The following is a 24,534-nucleotide window of genomic DNA, read 5'->3' as shown; positions in this document are numbered from 1 at the left end:
TCAAACAAAATACAACACCACATTTAGAAGATGAATCATAATTTTCACTTACTAGGAGCCCATTTAGCATTCTTAGAACAGCAGACAAAATATGACATAAAACTATGTAATTCTGTAAATACAAAATCAACATGTGTCAGTTATGTTTTTTAAAATGTTAGAAGCATTCTAACTTTTTCTGAAAAGCAGCTGCCATCTTGTGTTAGCACTTAATCCACTGGAGAGACGGAAGGAGCAACGAGGCTTCTGCAGCCGGCACGACTGCCCAGCGGGAGAAGGCACCGGCCGCACGGCTCTGCCAAAAGCAGCAATTTCCTTCTTAAAACAATCTGTATGTTACCACAAGTACAATCTACACATCTTTGTACTTTCTAGGGGACTGTATCACAATTTGTCACTCTGCCCGTGGAGAGGCCTATAGGAATGAGCGCTCCTTTTACCCAGCAGAGGGACTGCCGGTCCTCAGACAGGCCTGTTCCGCTGCTCTCCAGGCAAACCACGACCTCTCCATCCTCTTGTGTCCTCACTTGTAAAGATGTGGACATTTCAGTCACATGAAAATTCCTTTTGTGCTTTTAACATTCTTAGCTTCTGTATTTCTAAACAGATCTTTGAAAACTGTCATGATTCTGGCTTATGTGTTTCTCTCATGTTTATTTTCTTAGCAAGAAACTAGTCAGTTTCCAAGAATGTAATACGGTAGTCCTAGAATCCCATCAAACACCGATATTAGGATATTGTAGTTCTTGATTGGTTCTAAAACTTAAAGTTATTTAAAATGTCTGAATTTTGGCCAGGCACAGTGGCTCACACCTGTAATCCTAGCACTCTGGGAGGCCGAGGTGGGAGGATTGCTTGAGCTCAGGAGTTCAAAACCAGCCTGAGCAAGAGTGAGACCCCGTCTCTACTAAAAATAGAAAGAAATTAAGCTGAACAACTAAAAATAGAAACAAAAAACTAGCCAGGTGTGGTGGCGCATGCCTGTAGTCCCAGCTACTCAGGAGGCTGAGGCAGAAAGATTGCTTGAGCCCAGGAGTTTGAGGTTGTAGTGAGCTATGATTACGCCACTGCACTCCAGCCTGGGCAACAGAGAGAGACGTGTGTGTGTGTGTGTGTGTGTGTGTGTGTGTGTGTGTGTGTGTGTGTGTGTGTGTGTGTGTGTGTGTGTGTGTGTGTGTGTGTGTGTGTGTGTGTGTGTGTGTGTGTGTGTGTGTGTGTGTGTGTGTGTGTGTGTGTGTGTGTGTGTGTGTGTGTGTGTGTGTGTCCATTGCCCCCCCCCCGCATATATATAAATAAATAAATTTCACTTTAACCCAAGATCTCTAATATTCAAAGATCTAATACTAAAAAGTCATATGAATGTTAATAGATTTGCTTTTATCATCATAGTAACTTTTGTAGGCAGAATGCAATATACTGAAAATACACTAAATAAGTCTAAATTTATAGTAAAAACAATCTCAAATTCTACATTTCCTAAATATAACCTTGAAACTCCAATAGATGTTTTAAACTCAAAGAAATGTTGTTACCCCCCAAATTTGCCATTTGAAAAACAGTAAGAGATAAAAGGTCACTTGCCATTTTCTTGAGCAAATCTGGAGGCTTCTATGAACGTAACTTCGCGATCTGCATCCAGGTCCTTCTTGTTTCCACAGAGGATGATCACAATGTTCTGACTCGCTAGCGTTCTGGCATCTGTTAACCAATTAGTAAGCGCATTGTAGGTTTCTCGGCTGCGTAATATAAGATTGTGAAAATAATACATGCATTTTATAAAGCTAGCAACTCTTTCTAGTCATTCTCACTACTCACACTGCTTTTCAACGTTTTGAGGTAATGGCAACAACACCTTTAAGGTAACTCAGATTACCTGAATGCACCAAGTACATGACACACTCCCAGGGTCTCTTTCATTTTGTTTCCAGAAAAATGAGACAATAAGCCAGAGAGTTTGTTGTTTTTTGTTTGCTCAAGCAAAAGGAAACAGAATTTCCTTCCTTTTTTTTATGAATATCTGTTGAGCTCTTAGTATGTGCCAGGCACAGTCCAGACATTGACTGGTGAGCAAGATGACAGCTGATGGCTGCCACCGAGTCAACCCTGCAACGTGCTGGCAGGGTTGTTTTGTAGGAATTTATCACACTGACGCTTTATAAGGACTCTGTGATGGACTGCTATTTCCCCCCCTTTTCCATGAGAAACCTGAGGCCCAGAGAGATTAATTAAGTTGCCTAAAGTCACACAGCAGCCAGTGGTAAAGCCAGGACCTTGCTGACTCCAGGACCCACTCTCAAACCTGCTGTTTCCAGCTCTCATGTGTCTAAGGACAAATTTCCGACCATGACACTTTGATACCCTGATTGATGACTTCACATCTGAGCCTCTCACCGGGCAAGCGCAGCGCGGGCTGGGCCGGGAGCTGCCTGCCTTCCCGCAGAGCACCCAGCTCCGAGGACACGGCCTGGAGCAGGGAAGCAGCCGGGTGATGTCTCCTCACTGAACTGGTTCCCACCTGGAAGGAACCCCTGCTGATACCGTTTAGACGACACCTTTCTAGGTCTGTGCTGGCAAACACTGAGGTCAGGGTTATCTGACGGAATTTCTTCAGGGCAGGAATGTTCTCTAACCTGCCCTGTCCAACACAGAAGGCACCAGCCACACGTGGACCCTGAGCACTTGAAACGTGGCCAGTGCAACTGAGGAACTAAATTTTTTACTTTATTTAATTTCATTTAAATTGCCATAGGTAGCTAATAGCTACAATATAAATGTTTCATGTTAACTTAATTTAAACCTCCAATAACCTCACGAGGATGACATGATTATTATCACCTTCATCTACGGACCAGGGAACCAAGGTCCAGGCGGCTGAAGCACCTGTTACCAGCTGGTAATGGGACCAGGACTGGAACCCAGGCAATCTCCACCCAGAGTAACTCACTTCTAAGAACTCACCACACAGAAAGCTTCGTGAACCTTGAGGAAAGTGTCCAGGCATCATGTTAAGAAATGTAATGAAACATGAAAAATTGCTTTATCTACCTAAAACCTTGTAAACATGTTTCTCTACGTGGTAAAGTAGTGGCGGGGGCTCGTTCCAAGACCTCTCAGATCCAGATGGAAGTAAGGGGCTTCCTGGGTGACGGCCGCACCGCCTTCCCCGGGCACCTGGGTGACAGCCACACCGCCTGCCCCGGGCACCTGGGTGACGGCCGCACCGCCTGCCCCGGGCACCTGGGTGACAGCCTCACTGCCTGCCCAACACCTGGGTGACAGCCTCACTGCCTGCCCGGGCACCCACAGCACACGGCACACACGGCACACAGGGCACCTTGCCAGGGCCGGGCTGCAGACGCGGTGCTGGGCGGCCTCCTCTACCCTGGGAGCTGGCATCACCTGGTGATGTCGCAGACAAGGAGCGCCCCGGCTGCGCCTCTGTAGTAATTTCTTGTCACGGACCTGGAAGAGTGACACTGGCTTTACTTCCAACCAGCTGAGACCCTCACTACTAAATACCATCTTCCCACAAAAACACCCACGTTTGCTTTGTGAACCACAACACAGGGCAGACGTTGTTCTAAAGTAGAAACGTTTGAAAGACACTGAACACACGTGTGGGGAGCTGTGCTGTCTGAAACCAGGTCACAGGAACGACAGGAGGTGGGGAGGCCGGCCTGGGACAGGAGGACGCTCTCTCAGGGCCGAAGCAGCCACGAGTGGACGTCGCCCTGAGACTCCTGAGGAGGGCGAGGCGTCTGCAGGCAGAAGAGCCACCGCCAAGCCCAGGCGGGCTCCCCAGAGTCCCCTCCGCCTCTTCTAGGGAACAGGGATGTCCTCAGATGGGAACCGCCTCGTCTCCCGGCCAGGATCCACGGTCACCGCTGCCCATCACCAGACAGGAGACCGATCCCCGGCCCCGTGCCCTGCGCACACTCGCGGGACTGTTCTCTCTCAGTAACACGCTTTCTCCCCGCATTACCCATCTCTCCCCCTTTGCTGTATCTTTTTCCTATCAGCAAAATAGAGGTGGCCCTGGCACCTACCATCCTAAAACACCAACCAAAAACATGCTGGCGGTCCTGTCGGCGACTCTCCCTCCGGCCGCCCGCAGTCCTCAGCCCTGCCTCCGCCGCCTTCTCTGCTGCGCCCGCCCTGGGTCTGTCTCTGACACTCTCCGCAGCAGCCTGCCGAGGTCCCCCAGCTCCGTGTGCCCAAAACTAGTGGCCACTCCTGTCCTCGTCCACCCCGCCTTTGCGGCTCGTCGTCTCCGGGTCTCGCACCTGCCGGCCACCGCCACCCCAGCGCCGGACCCTCTCAATCTGCCCTGTGGGGACTGCAGCTCCACTGCGTGGGTCCTGGCCTCTCTTTCCTGGTGACATTCGACTCCAATTTTGTCTCCAGCTCAGACTGCTTCACTAAGACCCCACTGATGCCCCCACACGGCCATGAGACTGCCTGATAAACACGGCAGACTTCACATTTACAAGACAGAATTCCTTTTGGTCCCTCCCTCCAGGCCCATGCTGGCCTAGGAAGGGGCATCACTCCCCGCCCCAGCTCCACAGCAAATCACCCCCACGTTTATCCTCGACTCCTTTTTGTCCACCTCCACGTTCAATCTCCGGCCAAGTCCCATCCCTCACACCCCACACATCCTGCTCCAGGCACGCCTTCCCCTGTCACCTGCACCCTCCGCACCCAACCACCGCCAGGCCTCTGCCCCCACGCTGCGGTCACCTGGCAGCTACCCCGCTGCCTCGCGGGCCTTAGTCCTTCTCCAGGGCAGCCCAAGTCCTCAAAGCCAGCCCTGTGCTCAGGCTGTCCCCCTGCCCACTGTGCCAGGCCACCGGAGACTTAACCTTCCTTGGTGAGTCACTTCACTTTTTCTGGTTAGCAAAGAACTTGCGTTCTGCTTAGCACAGTAACCGAAGTGTTTAGGAGAACACCAACTCCCTCTCCCTTTCACTCCACTGCCGAGCCCAGCCCTCACCCACGATCCTGACTCACCACCACCAAGCCCCACTGCTGCCCAGCTCGTTGTGTGGCCTGGAACATCCTGCTCCGTAGTCCTGGCTCCCTTGTTCGCTCCTCCTTTTCCAGATCAAACACTCCCTAACCTTGGCTACCTTCCCTCCCCACATTAAGCTCCAATAGTCTGTTTCTTTCCTGACATTTGGCCCAGCCCTGTCACTCTGGGACAGTGTCTGGCTCTGCTGCCCAGGCTAGAATGCAGTGGGTTCACTGCAACCTCAAATTCCTGGGTTCAAGTGATCCTTCTGCCTCAGCCTCCTAAGAAGCTGGGATTACAGGTGCATGCCATCACACCTGGCTAATATTTTTTTTATTTTTTGTAGGGGATGGGGGTGGGCTCTTGCTATGATGTTCAGGCTGTTCTTGAACTCATGACCTCAAGCAATCCTCCTGCCTTGGCCTCCCAAAGTGCTGAGATTTCAGGCATAAGCCACTGAGCCCTGCCTGTTTCTTAAGAACTATATTCATCATCACTCAGAGGTGAACCCTATTCAACTTCTCATGATATTCAGATGGTTACAGGCAATTGAACTCAAAGAATAGTGCTGTTAGGATTATGTCAGCAGGATGAATGGATAAACAAAATGTGGTATATCCACACAACAGAGTATTATTCAGCCCTAAAAAGGAAAGAAATTCTGACACATGCTACAACATGGATGAACCCTGAAGACACTGTGCTAAGTGAAATAAGCCAGTCACAAAAGGACAAATACTTAAATGAGAGTCAAACTCACAGAGACACAAAGAAGAACTGTGGTTGCCAGGAGCAGGAGGAGGGAGAGTGGAAAACTGCTGCCTAATGGGGATGAGCAGCAGTTTGGAAGATGAAAAAGCTCTAGAGGTGGATGGTGGTGACATCTGTACAACAATGTGACTGTACTTAATGCCAATGAACTGTACACATAAAATGTATATTTTATGTTACCTATATTTTGCCATAATAAAAATAAACAAACAAATAAATAATGCATGCCAGGCTTAATCATTTTCATTGAGTACTTTTACAACCCAAGAAATTGAAGGGAAAATGGTCAAGCTCGTCAGACTAACAAGAATATTGGAATTTCTTTTTTTTTTTTTTTTTGAGACAGAGTCTCGCTCTGTTGCCCAGCTAGAGTGAGTGCCGTGGTGTCAGCCTAGGTCACAGCAACCTCAAACTCCTGGGCTTAAGCGATCCTCCTGCCTCAGCCTCCTGAGTAGCTGGGACTACAGGCATGTGCCACCATGCCTGGCTAATTTTTTTCTATATATATATTTTTAGCTGTCCAGATAATTTCTTTCTATTTTTAGTATAGATGGGGTTCTAGCTCTTGCTCAGGCTGGTCTCGAACTCCTGACCTCAAGCGATCCTCCCGCCTCAGCCTCCCAGAGTGTTAGGATTACAGGCGTGAGGCACTGTGCCCAGCCCAAATATTGGAATTTCTGAGTTTTGTTCAATACCCTCTTCTATTTAAGAAATAAAGCCCAATACATTGTATAAGTTGTAAAGAGAAGAAGAAAACCAGGTCAAGAAGCTGGCAACATGTAGGCAATAGCATGTCTTAAGAGAGAAAAAGAACAATGTATAACACAGTTTAAAGATTCAAATGTTTCTGTACATAGGTACACAGAAAAATGAATTTCACAAATCCGTGTAATCCTGGAACTTAAACTATTCATATAGCTAAGCATGGACTTTAAGAAATATTTGTTCCAGGCCAGGTGTGGTGGCTCATGCCTGTAATCCTAGCACTCTGGGAGGCTGAGGTGGGAGGATCACTTGAGCTCAAGAGTTGGAGACCAGCCTGAGCAAGAGTGAGACCCCATCTCTACTAAAAATAGAAAAAATAAGCCAAGTGTCCTGGTGTAAGCCTGTAGTCCCAGCTTCCTGGGAGGCTGAGGCAGGAGATTTCTTAAGCCCAGGAGTTTGAGGTTGCTGTGAGCTAGGCTGATGCTACAGCACTCTAGCCTGGGTGACAGAGCAAGACTCTGTCTCATAAAAAAAAAAATCATCATTTTCTGCTATGGTAATTTTGCTTAAATATACTCTATTATTATTACTATGCAACTTGCATCATAGTCTCAACTAGCCAAAGGGTAATATATCTATTGAACTGTACCTTGCTGGACAAAAGATATATAATTACCATATTTACAAATATGTCATGGAGCTCAGGCGGTGATGCGGGCACTGGGCAGTGATGGTTGGCTGCTGCAAATACAGATGGAGCTTTGCTGGCTCTTCCTCCAGCCAATCACCTCCTGCTGTGTAGCCTGGTTAGTGACAGGCCACATTCCAGTACCAGTCCATGGCCCAGGGGATGGAGACTGCAGTTGTAGCTCAAATGTTACACATTATATGTTTGTATCAAAATATCACATGTATCCCATAAATATGTGCAACTGCTTATTATATATCCATAATAATTAAAAATAAAAACTAATAAGCAAACAAAAAGATAATTATTTAGAGTAAATATAAAATCTTTTGGTTTGAAAACCTTTTGGGATCAAATATTAATACATAAAAATGCTAGATAAAGTATATCATACTTTAAAAATGCATAGCTGAGCTTTTAGGAAATCTTCAGATGCTTAGAACAGAGAAGAAACTGAAAAAAGCAATGAGGGCCTTGGGTGGGGGGCTGCTAGACTGAGATTGGCTTTAGTGTCTGTTTGGGATGGGACAAGAGCTGGTGTCCACGTGACAGAGAGAGTACGGAACTGAATCTGAGTTTTCTTCAGGGTTAGGCCCGAAGTGAAAGGGTGAGATGAAAAACAAAAGCACACTCACTAGCTCAGGCAGGCAAGGAATCTTCCCTGACTCTGCCTGCTCTCTCAGCAGAATGGGATAAACATTCCCCTTTGAAAATTAATTATGGGCCTGTACCACAAGTAGGCTTGGGATTCAAATTTAAATAACCATGTGGACAATGAACCCCCAAGTTAGGAAATTAGCAAAAATAAAGGTGGCTCTAGAAAGGAGTATCACTGAGATGCCCAGAAGAAGCAAACGCAGATCACTCTGGAAGGACATATCCTCACCCAACACACACAATCCCCACACGCACCGCTGCTTCAAAAATAAACGTAAGACCACAAAACACTCAAGGAAACAAGCCAGGAGTGAATCAGCCAGACTGTACTTTAGTCCTTCAAGATTTCAATAAAAGAACAACTCGATAGGCTGGGTGTGCTGGTTCACACCTGTAATGCCAGCAATTTCAGAGGCTGAGGCAGGAGGGTCGCTTGAGGCCGGGAGTTTGAGACCAGCCTGGGCAACACAGCAAGACCTTGTTCTACAAAAAATAAAAAAAATTAGCTAGGCACAGTGGTGCACACTTGTAGACTCGCACCTGTAGACCCAGCTACTGGGGAGCCTGAGGCAGGAGGACTGCTCGAGACCAGAAGTTTGGGGATGCAGTGAGCTACGATAGTGGCACCACACTTCAGCTTGGGAGACAAAGACCTTGTCTCAAAACAAAGCAAAACACACAAAAAAGAACAACCTGATAAAGTATCTTCAATATGATCAATACCATAAAAAAGGAAGTGAATCCTAAAAAAAAAAGAATAGGATGTCTTGAAAGAATTAATAGATTTCTATTAATAGAATCTAGAATATCTACAAATAAAAATTACAGTAATTAAAATTACTCAATGGATATGTTAGAAAGCAAAGTGGGCAAGACTGAAGAGAGAAGTAGTGAATTAGAATAGAAACTGGAGGAAATTACCAGGCACCAGTATAGAGAGTTCAAGATAGAACATATGATAGAGAACTTAAGAGATGGGGAGGATTGAAGGAAAGGGTCTAAAAGGCATTTTGGAATTAAAAAAAGAAATAGGAGAATGGGGGTAGAGAGACAACATTAAAAGAATTAATGGGTGAAAATTTTATAGAATGAAAATTAAAGGATTGTTAGAATAAAAAATAACATTGAATCATGTGAATAAATAAGAATCCATACATAAATACGTAATTGTGAAACTGCAGACCAAAGACAAAGGCTGTAAAAGCAATTAAAAAAAAAAAGGAAAAATTCCCCACAAAGAAACTCGGTGTCTAGACTCCAAAGGTCAGAAGCAATGGGGTCCTATATGCACAGGCTGGGGGATGGGGGGCATGAAAACAACCTAATGTACCATTTGATGTACAAAAACTACCCTTAAAGCCAAGGTGGACTTCTGCTTCCAGGACGATGGATAAGTAGTTTTCCCTGTTTCACTCATTAAGTACAACTAAAAACCCTAGATACTATATATGTGTGTGTGTTTATATATTATAGAGAGTTGAAGACAGAACATGTGAAAGAGAGCGTAAGAGATGTGGCGGATTGCACATATACATAAAAAGATGATGCTGCATGGGAGAGAGAAAAAGGCAGACGGGCCAGGGACTTCACAGCCTGAGGGATGCTATGGTGGTGAGTTCCCTGGGTTTTCCTTTTGCCTCATATATCTCAGACTTGAAGGAGAACAAGCTGGTAACCGAGAAATGCCAATGGGTACAGATGAAAAAAGTCCCAACAAAAGCCTGCTCTCTCTAGAAGCTACAGGACCAGGAAAGGGGCAGCTGAACAAGAGAGAAAACTCTTACACAATAACCACTCTCCTCTACCCAAGCATCACAGCAAAAACTATGGCCCACACCAGTAAAGGCCAAATGGGGAGCCTAAACTTCCACCCTGGCAAGGCTAACAAGGCACACCAACACCCCCACAGAGGGGGTGTCAGAGAAGACCAAGTAGGGTGCTGGGGCTTTCTGCTGACTGGGTAGTGAGCTCTTCTGCCCCTGCTACTGTGTCAGGGGAGACCACGGGGAAGGGCACTAGAACATGTTCATCCCCACCCAGCAGTAACAAGAATCCCTCTCACCTGTCAGTGGAGGCCGAGTGAGGAATCTGGACTTCTACCCCCACCTGCTGGTGATGAAGTAGTACCCAAGAAAGGAAGCCAATTAAAAGAGCTAAAAAAGATCCAAGTCTTGTAATGTAATACAAAAATGTCCACGTTTCAGTTGAAAATCCCTTATTATACCAAGAACTAGGAAGATCTCAAAATGAAAGAAAAAAGATAATCAATAGATTCCAACATCAAGTTGACAGAAATGTTAGAATTACCTGACAAAGATTTTTCCTCACAGTTGATCAAGAGAAAATAATTATAGCTACTTATGTGTACTGTAGTAGCAGCTGCAGCAGCAGCAAGAGTAGGAGTAATTGTAATATTTCAATTTTAAATTTTTTACAAAAAATTATGTGGTTCCAACCTGGTCTCCAAAGTCCTCTGGGAATTTCCACAAAACCACAGGATCTGTAAATAATTGACACACATCCTTAAACAGAGGCAAAAGAACACATTTAAAGCAACAGTCCTGGTTAAATACTCTTAAAATTGTCAAAGCTACTTTAATTATAATTTTTAAATTTCTCTTGAGACATTTACAGTTGATGAGGTTCACTTCTTTTCCTTGATTGAGTTAAATATGTTGAACTTTTAAGGGTTTTAATGACCTTTGGAATACAACAAATGAAATTAGTAACTTAGGCCATCAAAAACCATTACTGTATTTCTTTTAGCAACTCACTTTTTTATTTACATGTCATAAAGATTCTGAACTTTGAATTTTCAATTTTAACTATGCTTACAAAAATATTGGTTTTAATTTGAAAAGAAAATTTTAAATGTGGTAAACATGTAATCACATACATTATAGCCCTCAGGGACTAGTCTAAAATATACAGCTTAAATTTCCATTTAAAATCCCCAATAAAAATTTACAAAAATTGTAATAATGTTTGCTTCATATTGGCTTTAAGAGTCCTAGACTTTGCAGTAATAGGTGAGTTGGCAGGCAGGTATAAGGCAGCTTATTTAAAATACAGTTGGTATTTGCAGGACAGTTCAGAGAAATTTTTCTAATATAGCTAGTAATTTGGTAATTTATATAAATCAATATTGCTTTATAAATATTCACATCAGCTTTTTGTTTTCTTTATTTCTCACAATACTTCTCTTCTGTTTAGCATAAGAAAGTGAAGTTTTAGTTGTAATAATCACTAATAAATATGTTGGTCATACACTTATTTTTTAATTTTGTCAAAAACTTCTGAATACTTTAAATGTCTCTTAAAAGGATAGTGTTTAATAATAGATTATTACTTCTGACAAAAACCTTTGAAAGCCCAAGATAAAATATGAACAACAAGTACAACCTATATGACAGGGTTCGAACTCCACTCCAAGGAAAAGGCCCTGGTGGACCAAAGATCCACACTCCAGGTACTCAACCAATGGAAATCTACAGTTTATTTCTACTACTCCATATTGCTTTTTAAGAAATATTATTTAAGGATGTATAATTTCAAAAGTTTTAATTCCAAACTTTAATAAATGTCTAGCAACATTTTTAGCATGAGCTACTTCCTCCTGTGTTTTTATTTAACAGAATATTTTTCAAATATTTTAACTTAAAAAAAAGCATGCTTTCTAGAATTAAACTTTTTACTTATTAAGGAGTAAAAAGTTCCCATATAACTTAACATAAATAAATCATTTAAAACATCTTATATGAAAATAATGTATTACAAACTTATAAAGGTAATATTAAATGATTATGTCCTCATGTAAAACAAAATGTTTCCATTTCTAAAATAAATTTGAAATGCATTATTCATCACCATAAAATACTCAAACATTAATGTCCTGTGGATAACTATGTTCCCAGTTGGAAAAAATATACATATGTGGCAATTTTAGCAAAATGGTAGATGCTAAGATCTAAATCTCATAAGACAAAAGTATATGATGGAATCTCCATCAAATAGGAAACAAAAGTTACTACCTTGATAAATTACTACAATAACTAATAGCCATGTAAACAAATCATAATGCAGAAATGTTACATAATGTTCTCATAAACAATGGAATTAAGAGGTTTCACTGTGAATATTTCAAACAACCCTTCTAAACAACTCAACTTTGTAGTTCTCATTTGAGAAAATGTTTGTGACAAGTTTCTTACACGTTGCTGTGCAGCCCTTACCGTCTGCCTGTACTGTTTGCAGCATTTACCTAAGTGTGTTTTCCTGTCTCGCTTTTCCTCATCTCTTACTCCACCAGTTTTTTCTGTACACTCTGCTTTTCCACACAGGGAAAACAAGTAAATACATGAAAATAGCATCTACTGGTTTCATCACGAAGTGGAAAATATCCTTTTCTTCTCATTAAATGAATTTTATCCTTCAGCACTCAAAACTTTATTATAATCATGTGCATCCATATTTTGAGATGGATTAACTTGGTTCCTGCCTATGTGATTAGATTTAGAGCACATCTGATGCATCTTTGTGGCAACTTTTCAGAAGTACTGCAAAGGAAGAAACAAAAGAGCTCTGAAAAAAATAATCCGATTCTACAACTTTATGCACAAAGACCGAATTTTCTGTTCCCTGAGGATTACTTTCCAGATACTCAATCTGATCTGGCAATATTAGGTCAATTTTATGCTGATTTTATGAGTGAAAGGATGAGAACCGCTGGTGGGAATAATCGCTGCCAGTGATGACTGATACACACTGCGTTTCCTTCTTGCTAACGTCTACTAGTAATTCAAAAGAGACTCCATATCTTAATTTAAAAAAAAACTTTGCCGCCAACAATCTAGAAACCAAGTAACGATAAAAATATATAACTTCATTTTGACATAAATATTTCTTATTTTAATAAGAAATGTTACAGTGTAGTAAAAAAAATACAAATTTTTATTAAATTAATAAATTTGGAAGGTGAATATTTAAAGTATGATTTGTGTGCCACCATCACAAAGATTCCAAATCCATTAAGGGTTTTTTAAAATGTAAAGTAAGATAAATTCAGCAGTATATTCTTTTCTTTCCCAATCAGATATTTCACATTTTCTGGCCCTTAATTAAAAACAAAAGTTAAAATTACTTAGAATACTAATGTGATTCTACTTCACTATAAAATTATGCAGGAAGAAGTTTGTAATTTTCATAAGTGAATAATATTTATTTAATTCTGTAGAATTCAATGATGAAATATACAATATCTTTAAAATCACACATTTGTAAAATTGCAAATCAGAGACTACTTTTGAAAAGGTAGAATGTATCCTATTAGTGTTTTGCATGATTATAGCTTTCTGTACTTGATTTACCTACATTGTAGAATCAGAACTTTAGTGTGAGGAAATTAAAGTCAAAACAATGAGGAGTTTGTCTTAGCCATACAGCTAGCTAATGTCAGAGCCTGGAGCTTTCTTAATTGAGATGTAAAGAATACTTACTTTAAATAATTTCCAATAATTCATACATTTTTGTGGCACATTTAACTTAAGTTCAATTTATTTCATTGAAAAAGCTATGCGGTACTAAAGAAACGGGAAAAGTCCCTGCCGGGCACTGACCTACGACACCCATGGAGGAAACCTAGTTGTTCAAAGCTTTGTCTCAGGCACGGTTATCAGGCAGAAACACTTCAACTCAACTTGAAGAGTCACCGGCTTAATAACGTCAAAAAACACGACTAATGAAGGAATGAGGTCTCCTAAACATAAATGAGCAGAAATCATTAAAGAAAATGTGTGATTTTTGTTCTTTCACCTGTAGGGATACAATGGTGAACAAAGCAGAGTCCTTACCACTCATAGAAAAGAGGAGCATCAAAACATATAATACAGTAAAATTTTATGGTACTAGCTGCATAGGATGCTGCAGGAGCACATAAAAAGGAAATCTAACCTAATTTAGAGAGCCACTACAGGACTTCAGAAGGAAAGGACAGGAAAATTGACACTCAGGTTAGATAAGAAAATGATGATTTGTGCCATACAGTGGGCAAGGGAAAATGCTACTGAGTGGAGAACCAATATGCATGAAGTCTTGGAGGTTACAAGAAAACAGAACACATTTTAGAAACTGAAAAAAAATCTAATATATCTAGAATGTAGATTGGGAGGGAGACAACGTCAAGAGATGAAGCCGGATTGGCAAGGAAAGCCACTGAAGCAGACATGGCACAAACCAGGTGAGGAAGAACCACCAGAAAGGTATGGTGAATGCAGCTGGAGTGTGTGTTGTCACGAAGTCAAGGGAACAGAGTGCATCTAAAAGAAATCCTCAAAAATGCTGCAAACATTGAAAAGTGACAACTGAAGAACTGCAACTGTATTTAAAGACATACAGCCACAGTCAGATGGGCTTCAATTAAAAGGCAGGAAGAAGGATGCAGATTTAAGATTATGGAAAGAGTGTGAGGAAAGAGAGACTGTATGGAGGCAATTTATTTAAGAAAGGCTATAAAAGGCAGAAGAAAGTAAAGGTGGGTAGAAAGGTTAAGTGTGACAGATTTGTTGTGTTTTAATTTCAGACGGGCACAGACTTGCACATGTTTAAAGGCTGACAGGAAGTGATGAGCTAGCAGAGCACCAGAGAAAGAAAGAGCCTAAGATCCCTGAGAACACAGCCAGGGCTGGAATCCTGGTCAGGACGGTGAGACGAGCCTTAGACAGAAGCTGGAGGACGTGTGCCATTGTTACAGGAAAAACAGAAGAGAAAGCCATAAATCTAAGTAAATCTGTTGTGGTACAAAAATAAGAGTTTTGTGTAAAAGTTGCTCATTTTTTTTGTTTAGTAGGAAGCTCTCTGCCACCAAAACATGCAAATACATTTTAAAACAGCTATTTTCAGTTGAAGGTATACTACATATATATGAAGACTGTAGGATTGAGAAATAAGATGAAATAAATAAATGGAAGCATAAGTAGAATTATGAAATTAGGCAGCTTAACTTCTAGTCTTCTACCTATGAGTAACACAATGCTTTCCGTCTGTGATCAGACGCAGGTATTGAAAAATAGCGAATCAACTTCCTTCTCCACTTCTCTAAGTTGATTTTAAAAGAACAGTGTCTCATCTGCTTATCCAAGTATCCTATGTAACTATCATTTTCTACATGTGCTAGTATATGAAAAAGCCTGAAAAGCACGAAGTTTAATAACTACAGTTAAAATTATAATTTTTATTACATCTGCAAAGTAGTTTTCAAACCCACTAATCATTGTAATTTTATATTCAGCCTGATTGCAAAAAAGGATTTCAGGAAGTATCTCAATCATTTAGGGCCACAAATGACCTTGGCGAAACCAGAAAGCCAGAGAACCAACACCATGCCATTTTTCCTTGCATGTACCCCAGCAAAACACAGATTTACAGCATTGATGGAAAAATATCACTCATTCTGACAAAGCAGTAATAAAAAAAACACAATATTACAGACTGCACAACATTACAAACGTTAAGACTACAAGCAATAGTGAAAACAAAAACAAATTCATTGCTGAAAAATCTTAAATTCAGACTAAAAATAATCTTGATAAAACATAATCAGATGTGTGTACAAATTATTTTAAAGCTAACATGCAGATGAGAATATAGAATTTTAGTATCCTTTTAAAGGTCTAGTTCAGCAGTTCTCAAACTTTAGCGTGCAACAGAAATGTCTACACATCCACACTGTTGAGTCCTACTCACAGAACTTCTGAGGCTGGTCTGAGAAAACGCATTTCTAACATGTTCCCAGGTGATACTGACACTACTCGTCTAAGCACCAGACTTTGAGAGCTAATAGCACAGATCATGTATCTCTCACAACGATTACCATTATGTGTCACATGTTAAGGAATTTAATACTTCCTGATTGTAAATATTCTTTCTAATATGGCAATAAATAATTAAAAATTCTCTTTATTACATATTTTTTTATTTGACAATAGGTAGATCTTCACAGGGCCAAGAAGAAACACCACCCAGAGCAATTACAGCAGGAAATATTTTTAGAAAGAAAAACACTACCAAAATGTTTTTAAAACCCTTTCTGTGCTAGTAAGTCTACTAATAGGATAATTCTACTTCCATATCCCAAAGAAAAGAATTTTATTTCAAAATTGAGTGTTTTATGACACTGGACCTATATAATTGATGGAGAACTTTAGTTATGTGAACATAAAGATATACTGGCTATTCATTTCCTCTATGTACGCCACATACAGACACATTGACAGTCCATATCTAAACAAGACAGACATCTGTCTGTACCTTTCCATGTCAGATACGTGAGGAAATATTTTTTGCTGTGGTTTCTTAGAATGCTTTGCTTTGTAGAATTTAAGCAATTAAGTTCCAATTTGAACAACAGAAGGGTAAATGCACAGTAGGTGTATCTGTGAATGTAAAAAAATTTAAGGCTTTTGTTTATTTTGTATTTTCACAAAAAGTTTCATTATTTTTTTTTTAATTCTCTTTTAATTTATTTCCATTTACATATGTGTGTATATATGTGTATACATATATAGGCTTGAACTCTATAAGTAAATGGATACATAGGTATAGATATATAGACATCCATATATATAGGTATATAGATATCCATTAACTTATAAAGTTTGACTAATTTTTCTGTTTACAATTCTGATGGCAAGATAAATATTTATTTATTTATTTTTTTTTTTTTAATTTCAGCTCATCATGGGGGTACATAAGTTTAGGTTATATACATTTTCCATGTCCCACCCATCCCCCCGAGTCAGAGTCCCAAGCGCGTCCGTTCTCATTCTCCAGACAGTGCACCTGGCACTCATCATGTAGTCATACCTCCATCCCCTCCCCCCCCACCTCCCCGGGTCTGCACCTTCAAGCATGACCATTCCCCAGAGGGTGTGCAACGCATTCATCATGTAGGCATACACCCATCCCCTCCCCCCACCCCCATCCCAGTCTGATATCCAATTGGTATCCTTCCCTGATGTACATTTAGGTGAAAAGTTTCATTATATATGGATAGAATCTTAGAATTTTCTGAATGAGAAAGGACCTTAAAGGTACTTTTTACCACTCGGACTTAGGAAAGTTATATTTCATCCTGCGGTTCTGGAGCTAGTAACTATCGAAGCCAAGACTGGAATCCAGGTATCCCGGCTTCTAGCAGGACATCCTCTCTGAAACACGCTGCTGCACGTACAGCACCACACAAGTAAACCCAGTTTGCTCTGGTTGGTTACCTTTGACTTTAATGGTCATTCACTGGACACTAGTTTAAAGTACATTCACACTTAATTATCTACAAGAAGATATTTTCAGCAAAACAAGTATTTAAATTTTTTTTTGTAAAACAATGGCCTAAATCTTACAGACTTCCTCTGAACAATACTTGGAAATCTGTATGTGAAGAAACCTTGTAAAGAATATTAATAGTATTAAAATTAATATCCTCTCAATCTGGAATTAAAATAATTCTTCATATAATCATGTTAAGTTTGACTTACATGCACAAAAACCTTATAGAAATGAAAACATTATTTCAAGATCTTTTACTTTATAACCAGTTGCAAAAATAGAGATCACACTTCTATTTGTTGCTTTATATGATGTACACATTTAAAAGCAAGCAAATTTGGAAATTTGTCCATTTGTTCACCATCCTAAAAATGTACATAAGCAGTGATAGAAATAAAATCTAATGTAATGATCCCATTGTGATTATCTTCATTCTAAAGAGTCATCTGGAAAATCAAACTGCTTCTACTACTGTAAAATAATTTTGGTGCTTTTGAAATGCAAACCATAGAAACAACTTAATGGATAATTCTAGTCGTTCTAAATATTTCTCCCCAGAATAACCTAAAATTAGCATCACAACTCAAAATAAGGAAGCTCTTTTTGCTCATAGATTAGCAAATTCTAACTAAGGTAATGAAAATGAAACTTCTAAGAATCTCATATAATCCATACCGTGTTAGATATATCATTTTACTACTTCCACTCCTTTTAAATAAGACCTATTATAATAAAATGAAAACTCTCATCAATCACCTGATAGAGTAATTCCAAACTTAACCAAACAGGGCTAATGGGTGAGAATTGAATTGAAAACACCTTGACAAAGAAAGCAATTTCTTTTCTTGGCACTCCTCTGAAGCTGTGGGTGATCATGGTAATCAAACCAACAGTAAGGGGCCATCTGTCCCAAGGGCCCTTCATGAGAGTTAAAAAAAAAAATCAACAACAAAAAAGGGAAAGAAATGCTGTTCCACAGATGTTCAATTTTGATTAATCTATGACAAGGAACTTCCAACTGAGAATCAATGTTTTGACGTTTTTCAGATATCAATCATAAAAAGCCAACACTAAGTTTTTATAAGAACACAGGGGAAAAAGAAGTTAATAGGTTGCCTGCAGAAAGACGATCTGTCATACAAAACCTGATACACCTTTTAGTCAGCTAATATGTGCATCCTATCCTAAAGCAATAGCTTTTATTATGATTCCCTTAAAGAGGAAGGAAGACAAGAGGCCATGTTTTAATTTAGCATGAGACAGTGTTTTTTAATAATTCTTCCTACAAGTATGTGATTAAACAAAAAGACAACATGTATTTTTATTCACAATATCCCTTATATTTAACTCTTTGAACTAAAACATTTTAAAGAAACACAGCCTTAGCGTGAAACTTCAGAAATGTAAAATTAACTGACCCTCTCATAAAACAGTTTCATTTTATTCATAACATTTAATTTTCATATTACACCAAAAAATAATTCTGTGTAGAAATGCAAACTTAGTGAAGGCTTTTCCCATATGACATAAAGATAGTTTGAAGTGCAACAGACTCCTGGCACTCCTAGATATAACACACAGTTTCAATAATTTGGAAATAAGCTAAAATTTATGAGTAGAATCATACCTACTATTAAAATGACTCAAAGTTTACTAAGATGAAAATATTTGTAAGCTACATTAAGAATTACTAAAAATATTTTAAAATGAAAATACAATAAAACAAAATATTAAAGAACCAAATTAAGCCATGTGTCACATTTCTTTCAGAATACATCCAAGTTAGGATCAAATTAAATGTAGAATATACTTAAGACTCAACAAATAAATTCACTAAGAAATTTACTGTAAATGCAATAACTACTTATCTTTTTATCTACAAAGCCTAGGAATTAATTTTGTAATCCCAGAGAGATCTCATATCAGGCACAGGACAGAGGCAAATATAAATATCCTCTGGAAGAAGAAATACTCAACTCAGGTCTTGCCAAACATAAATTTGCAATTCAAAATTACTATAGAAAATCTAAACACCTGTGATTATAACCCATCAGAAACAGAATTAAAATATTTTGTTTTGCTCCTGCCTCAAAGGCTTTTGATATTAAAGTTATCTGAAACAACATATATAATAAAAATATCTAAAATGTTTAAAAAAGAAAATAAGGATTCCAAGTATGAGCAAACAATAAGAGATTTTTAAAGACAGATTTTGAAAACTAGAACTTCAAAAATATAATTTTTGAAATTAAAAGCTCAATGGATAGAATAAATAGCAAATCTTATAAAATTGAGAAGAGAAATAGTGAAATAAATCAGACACAAAAGATAGTAAACAGAATGAGGCACAAGGATAAAAACAGTGAGAAACCTAAAGGAGGTTAAGAAAAATGGGGACCAAAATAACAACACAGATCTATTTAGAGTTCTAAAAAATCAGACCAAAGAGAATGGAGTGTGTGTAATGGGGGAGGGAAGAAAATAATATTAGAAGAAATAAAGACTGATTTTTCCAAAACTGGCAAACAACATAAGCTTCAGATTCAGAAAGCACAACAAGCCCAAGCTAGAGCTCAAGAAAGACATTTGAGGCCTGATAACGAAGTTGCAAAGCACAAAATGATGTCGATAACTTTAAAAGTATCCTACAGAGAAAAGAGATAACTAGAAAAATAGACACGTTATTACACTGACAGCAGACTTCTCAATAGCAGCAATGGAAGCCAGAAGACAGTGGAATAATATATTCAAAACCTTTAAGAAAGTATCCTTGTCATTTAAAACCGTGTAAACAGAAATGTAGGCAAAATAAAGATATTTTCAGAAAGACAAAAACTGAAACATGCACCAAGAACAGATTCTCACTAAAGGAGTGTCTAAAGATTGTAACAGCAGGAAAAAAGAATAATTCTCCCTAAGGAAAGTGTAAAATGCAAGAAATCATATATTTCATGTATGCAGACCAATATATACAACAATGTTTATTGAAGCACTGTTTGCAATTGACAAAGTTTTAGAAATAACCTTAAATGTCCATCAATATGAAAATGGTTATATTATTATTATTCTATGACATACTGTACAGCCCTGAAAAAGATTACAGTCTTGAAAAAATTACATTTGCTCATATGAAAAAAAATGTACAAAATACAGTATTAAATGAAAAAAGGAGACTAGATGAAGCCAGAAAGATAAGAGGAAACAAGGAGAACATAAAGAACCTTAAGAGTCATAAAGAAGAACTTGCCTTGAACTCTGGGAAAGGAAGCCACAGAACAGTTTGAGCAGAGAGGTAACATGGTCTCACATATTTCAACAGGATCACTCTGGCTTCTGTGTTGAGCATAAACTGAAAAGTGACAAAATAATGAGCCCAGGTATGAGGCTACTGAATAATTCAAATAATATTTTAAATGAACATCCTGGGAAAAGAACTTTCACCTTATAGATACTAGGACTAGAATTCAGACATATATTGACAATCTGTGGTGAAATAGCAGGGAAGACAGCAAATAATATAAGATTTATAAGATGATCCACCCTCCTGAGACAGAATTCATCCCAAGAGCAATAGAGGCCTACGAGTCAGAGGGAAACTCTCCCAGTGGATTACAGCGGGTGTTTATGAACCTGATCTAACTCAGGGACCTTGTCAGCAAGCGGGCACTGTGGAAAGTGTTTCATAGAATGACTAATGAGCTCTAGGTCTGCAGAACTTCAACACAGACCATAAGAAGCTGCCTCCCTACTCCGCAGGGACTGGACTCACAGTGCGGGCTATGAAGGATCAAGTGGCGCTGAAAGTACAAAGGACCGGCAACACCATCACGAATGGCAGCCCAGGTGACAAGAGCAGTAGCAGTGACACAGGGTGCACTTCAAACAGTGCTCGAAGGTGATGGCATGCGTCCCTGCCAGCACCAGCCAGCGTCACCAGCATCATCCTGGTGGAGCACCAAGCAAGGTCTGGAGAGACGACTGCGTCAGTCATACGGAGACGACTGCAGGGACAGGCATGAGGCACAGCAGCTGAGGGAGACAAGCGATTCCTCCACCTGTGAGACGCCCCTGGGGGACCATGGACACAGGAACCAAAGTGAACACCTCAAACTGGACTAAGACCCAGAAGGCGCTCAGATAAAGGTCATCAAGCTGCAACAACTGAGTCTGAATTTCAATGTGTCATCTCCACCCTCAAGTTAGTGATGCCTATGGACTTGTGGGCAACACTTTTAAAATATCTATGATAAAATTAAGAAACTTGTTAATGACAAAGTATAATGATAAGCAAAACAAGCATAACCCAGGTATTATATTTCAGGTCTCTCTTGCTATACTATGAAAGAAGTAGAGATGTGAACAAATATTTCACTCTGTTACTAATTAAGCATTTTTTTAATTCTAAAATCTTCCCTGATAGCATCTTCCTTAACTAATAATGAGTTTATACCATTAACCTTTGAGGTCAATATTATGATTGGTAAATATAACACTGATATTGGCAAAAAGAATCATTTCCTTGTAGGGACAGAAAGCTGTTAGTCTGAACATGCTTACCAATTATTAACTCCTAGAGTAATTTTCACTCATTTTTCCTAAAACACATAATATCAAGTTATTGGGAATTATATTAGAAAGACCTTGCTAGGTATTGAGAATAGAAAACAGTGATCTGGTTTTGAGGCCAACTAGACTGAATTCTACTTCTATAATACACAGACTGCAAGAGCAAACACAATTTCACACGGATTATTTGTCACGTGAGTTTACCTATGAAAATAACCACGTACTGGAGATTACAGGCTAGAGGGGTCACAAGAGGCCTTGTTCCCTCTCCCTGCGTGTCCGGCTCCTTCACATTACACCAAACTGGGTGTATCCATTTACACTCCGCACACACACTACCACGAACCTCCCAAGTTTCCCTCCTGCAGTGTCCAATAAATCTAATGGTTCAAAGTTCTTCCCAGTAGGATGGTCTGAGTGCAGTGGTATTTACAACTAATTGATCACAACCAGTTACAGATTCCTTTGTCCCTTCTCCACTCCCATGGCCTCACTTGACCAGTCTTAAAAAGTTCTTCCCAGTAGAACAGACACTGGAGACTCGGAAGGGCAGGGGGGTGGAAGGTGGGAGGTGGGAGAGGGGTGGGAGATGAGAAATTACCTAATGGGTACTAAGTACACTCACTAGGTGAAGGTGACATAAAAAGCCCAGACTTCACCACTATGCAATATGTCCATGTAACAAATCTGCACACGTACCCCACAAATCAATAAAAATTTTTAAAAAATAAATAAAAATTCTTCCCCATGTCCAACTAAATCTCTCACAAGAGAACTTAACTCTTTTCTCTCTTGTTGAAAAGCTGGAACATCACCACATGTAATTTAAAACAAACCCAAAAGCTGTTACTGAAACTCTATTTCCCGTATCTCACAAATTATTTCCTCTACATAAATGTGGCGGTTCTCAACCCTTTCTGTTCATTAAATTGCCTAAGGAACATCATTTAAAAAAGAAAAAGGTGGCCTCTTTACCCTATCCCATACCATACTAAATGTCTGCAATTAATTTTTGTTTAAAACTCCCCAGGTGATTCTAATGTGTAGCGTTGGCTGGGAACAACTACCTCAATCTTTCTGGGAAAAAAAAAAAAAAATTTCAGCCTTTTTTCAAGCTTCAGGTGTTTCAAACTAGACTCAAAACTACAACATAATACATAATTCCACATGTAAAACATTAGTGTTTTTTATAGATGTTCATAAGCATAAAGCAAAATTTCATATCTTAAGCCAAATTTTTCCAATGACTTCATTACACCATTCCCTTAGTGTCTAAACTGATCATACCCTTCTCACTCTACTAATGAAACCCAGGCACCAAAGCTGAAAATCTCAGAATCAGCCTTAACACACCTTCTTCATCCTCTACATCTAATCGGCTGCTAATCATGTTAGTTCTTCCTTTGAAACGTAGTTCTCATCCATTCCTCTTCTGTCATATTCTAACCCTACTCTAAATTCTTACTAACTAGTCTGGCTGACACTTAGCTCTTCTCATCCCACTGCCACTAAATTAATTCCTTAAAATAGTGTTGTCCTTTGTCTTGCTTTTTAGAAACAGGGTCTCGCTCTGTTGCCCAGGCTGAAGTGCACTGGCACAATCATAGCTAACTAGAGCCTTGAACTCCTGGGCTCAAGCCATCCTCCTGCCTTGGCCTCCCAGGGTGCTGAGATTATAGGTATGAGCCACCCCACACCCAGCCTAAAATAATGTTATTATGCCCCTGTTCAAAGAAAAATATTCAGTGGCTTCTCACTGCTTACACTGAGAAAACCCAATTCCTCAATCTATGTTGGTATTTAATACCTCAAGTAGAATATTCAAATTTTAACACAATAAATAACTCTACATATTAAGACCAGTCAATGTAGCAAACTTGGCACTTCTGACCCAATTCCATCCTACCTAAAATTTATTTCCCTCTACATTCCAATATAAATTTTCTATTCAATCCAGGCATCCAGTCTTTCACGTACATAAAATGACAAATTCCAAGGATTTACTCATACTTCAATACATGCTGTACCCCCTTCCTCAAATACTATGTTCACTTTTATCTGTATCTCCAAATTCTTTGCACTATTCTGGACCACTGCTGTGAGGCCTTCCCAAAACACTGCAACCTCACGGACGGTCTCGCTTCCAGGCAATACATATCATCTAAGCCAGTTATTTTGAAATATGTTATACTGCCTTACACTTCTACTTAACTATTTTATATTTCCTCACTTAAATAAAGATCCTGAAGGCAGAAATCATGTTTTTTATTTTTTCTGTATACTTCATAAAAGCAGTCTTTTCAATTTTTTTCATGGAATTTATTTTTCATTCCTTCCAGCCAATGGAAATATATAATGCATATAAAATTCTTCCCTATCATATCACTTTTTTCAGAGTAAATCTCATGACATTAATATACTTATATCAACGTGCTTAGTTTAAGTAGCTAGCCTACTTTAATATAAGTCTGATCAATTCTGATTTAAAGGCAATATAATGAATCAAATACTTGTTGATATCAAAGAGAGTCAAGTGTTCCACCCTTATATGTTTTCACTAAAGATAACAAGCAAATGAACAGGGTAAAGCCATCACTAATTAAGAAAGCACCACGCTTCAAGAAATAAATGGTCAATTAAACAGTAATTACATAGAATAAATAGTAATTATGCAGAATTGTCCTTGGACATTGGCTGCTGATGTGTTTTAGTTAGCCTCCATAATGTTGAACACAAGTTCTCAAACTTTTTGGTGTCAGGAATTATTTTTACTCTTAAATATCACTGAGGTCATCAAAGAACTACTGTTTAGGTG

General features: G+C 39.3%; 1 long non-coding RNA gene across 2 annotated transcripts in view; it reads right to left on the bottom strand.

Moving 5' to 3' along the window:
* Positions 1-1,583: 1,583 nt before the first annotated feature.
* Positions 1,584-24,534, bottom strand: part of LOC123621633 — a 33,597-nt gene continuing 10,646 nt past the window's right edge. For both annotated transcript variants that reach the window (XR_006729209.1, XR_006729208.1), the window contains 2 exons: positions 10,289-10,332; positions 1,584-1,698 (listed from right to left, as the gene is read on the bottom strand). This is a non-coding gene — a long non-coding RNA (uncharacterized LOC123621633). The remainder of the gene's footprint in view (positions 1,699-10,288; positions 10,333-24,534) is intronic.

Source organism: Lemur catta, chromosome 16 (assembly GCF_020740605.2).
Source record: "Lemur catta isolate mLemCat1 chromosome 16, mLemCat1.pri, whole genome shotgun sequence".
Classification (NCBI taxonomy): Eukaryota; Metazoa; Chordata; class Mammalia; order Primates; family Lemuridae; genus Lemur; species Lemur catta.
This window is presented reverse-complemented; position numbering and strand designations above follow the sequence as displayed.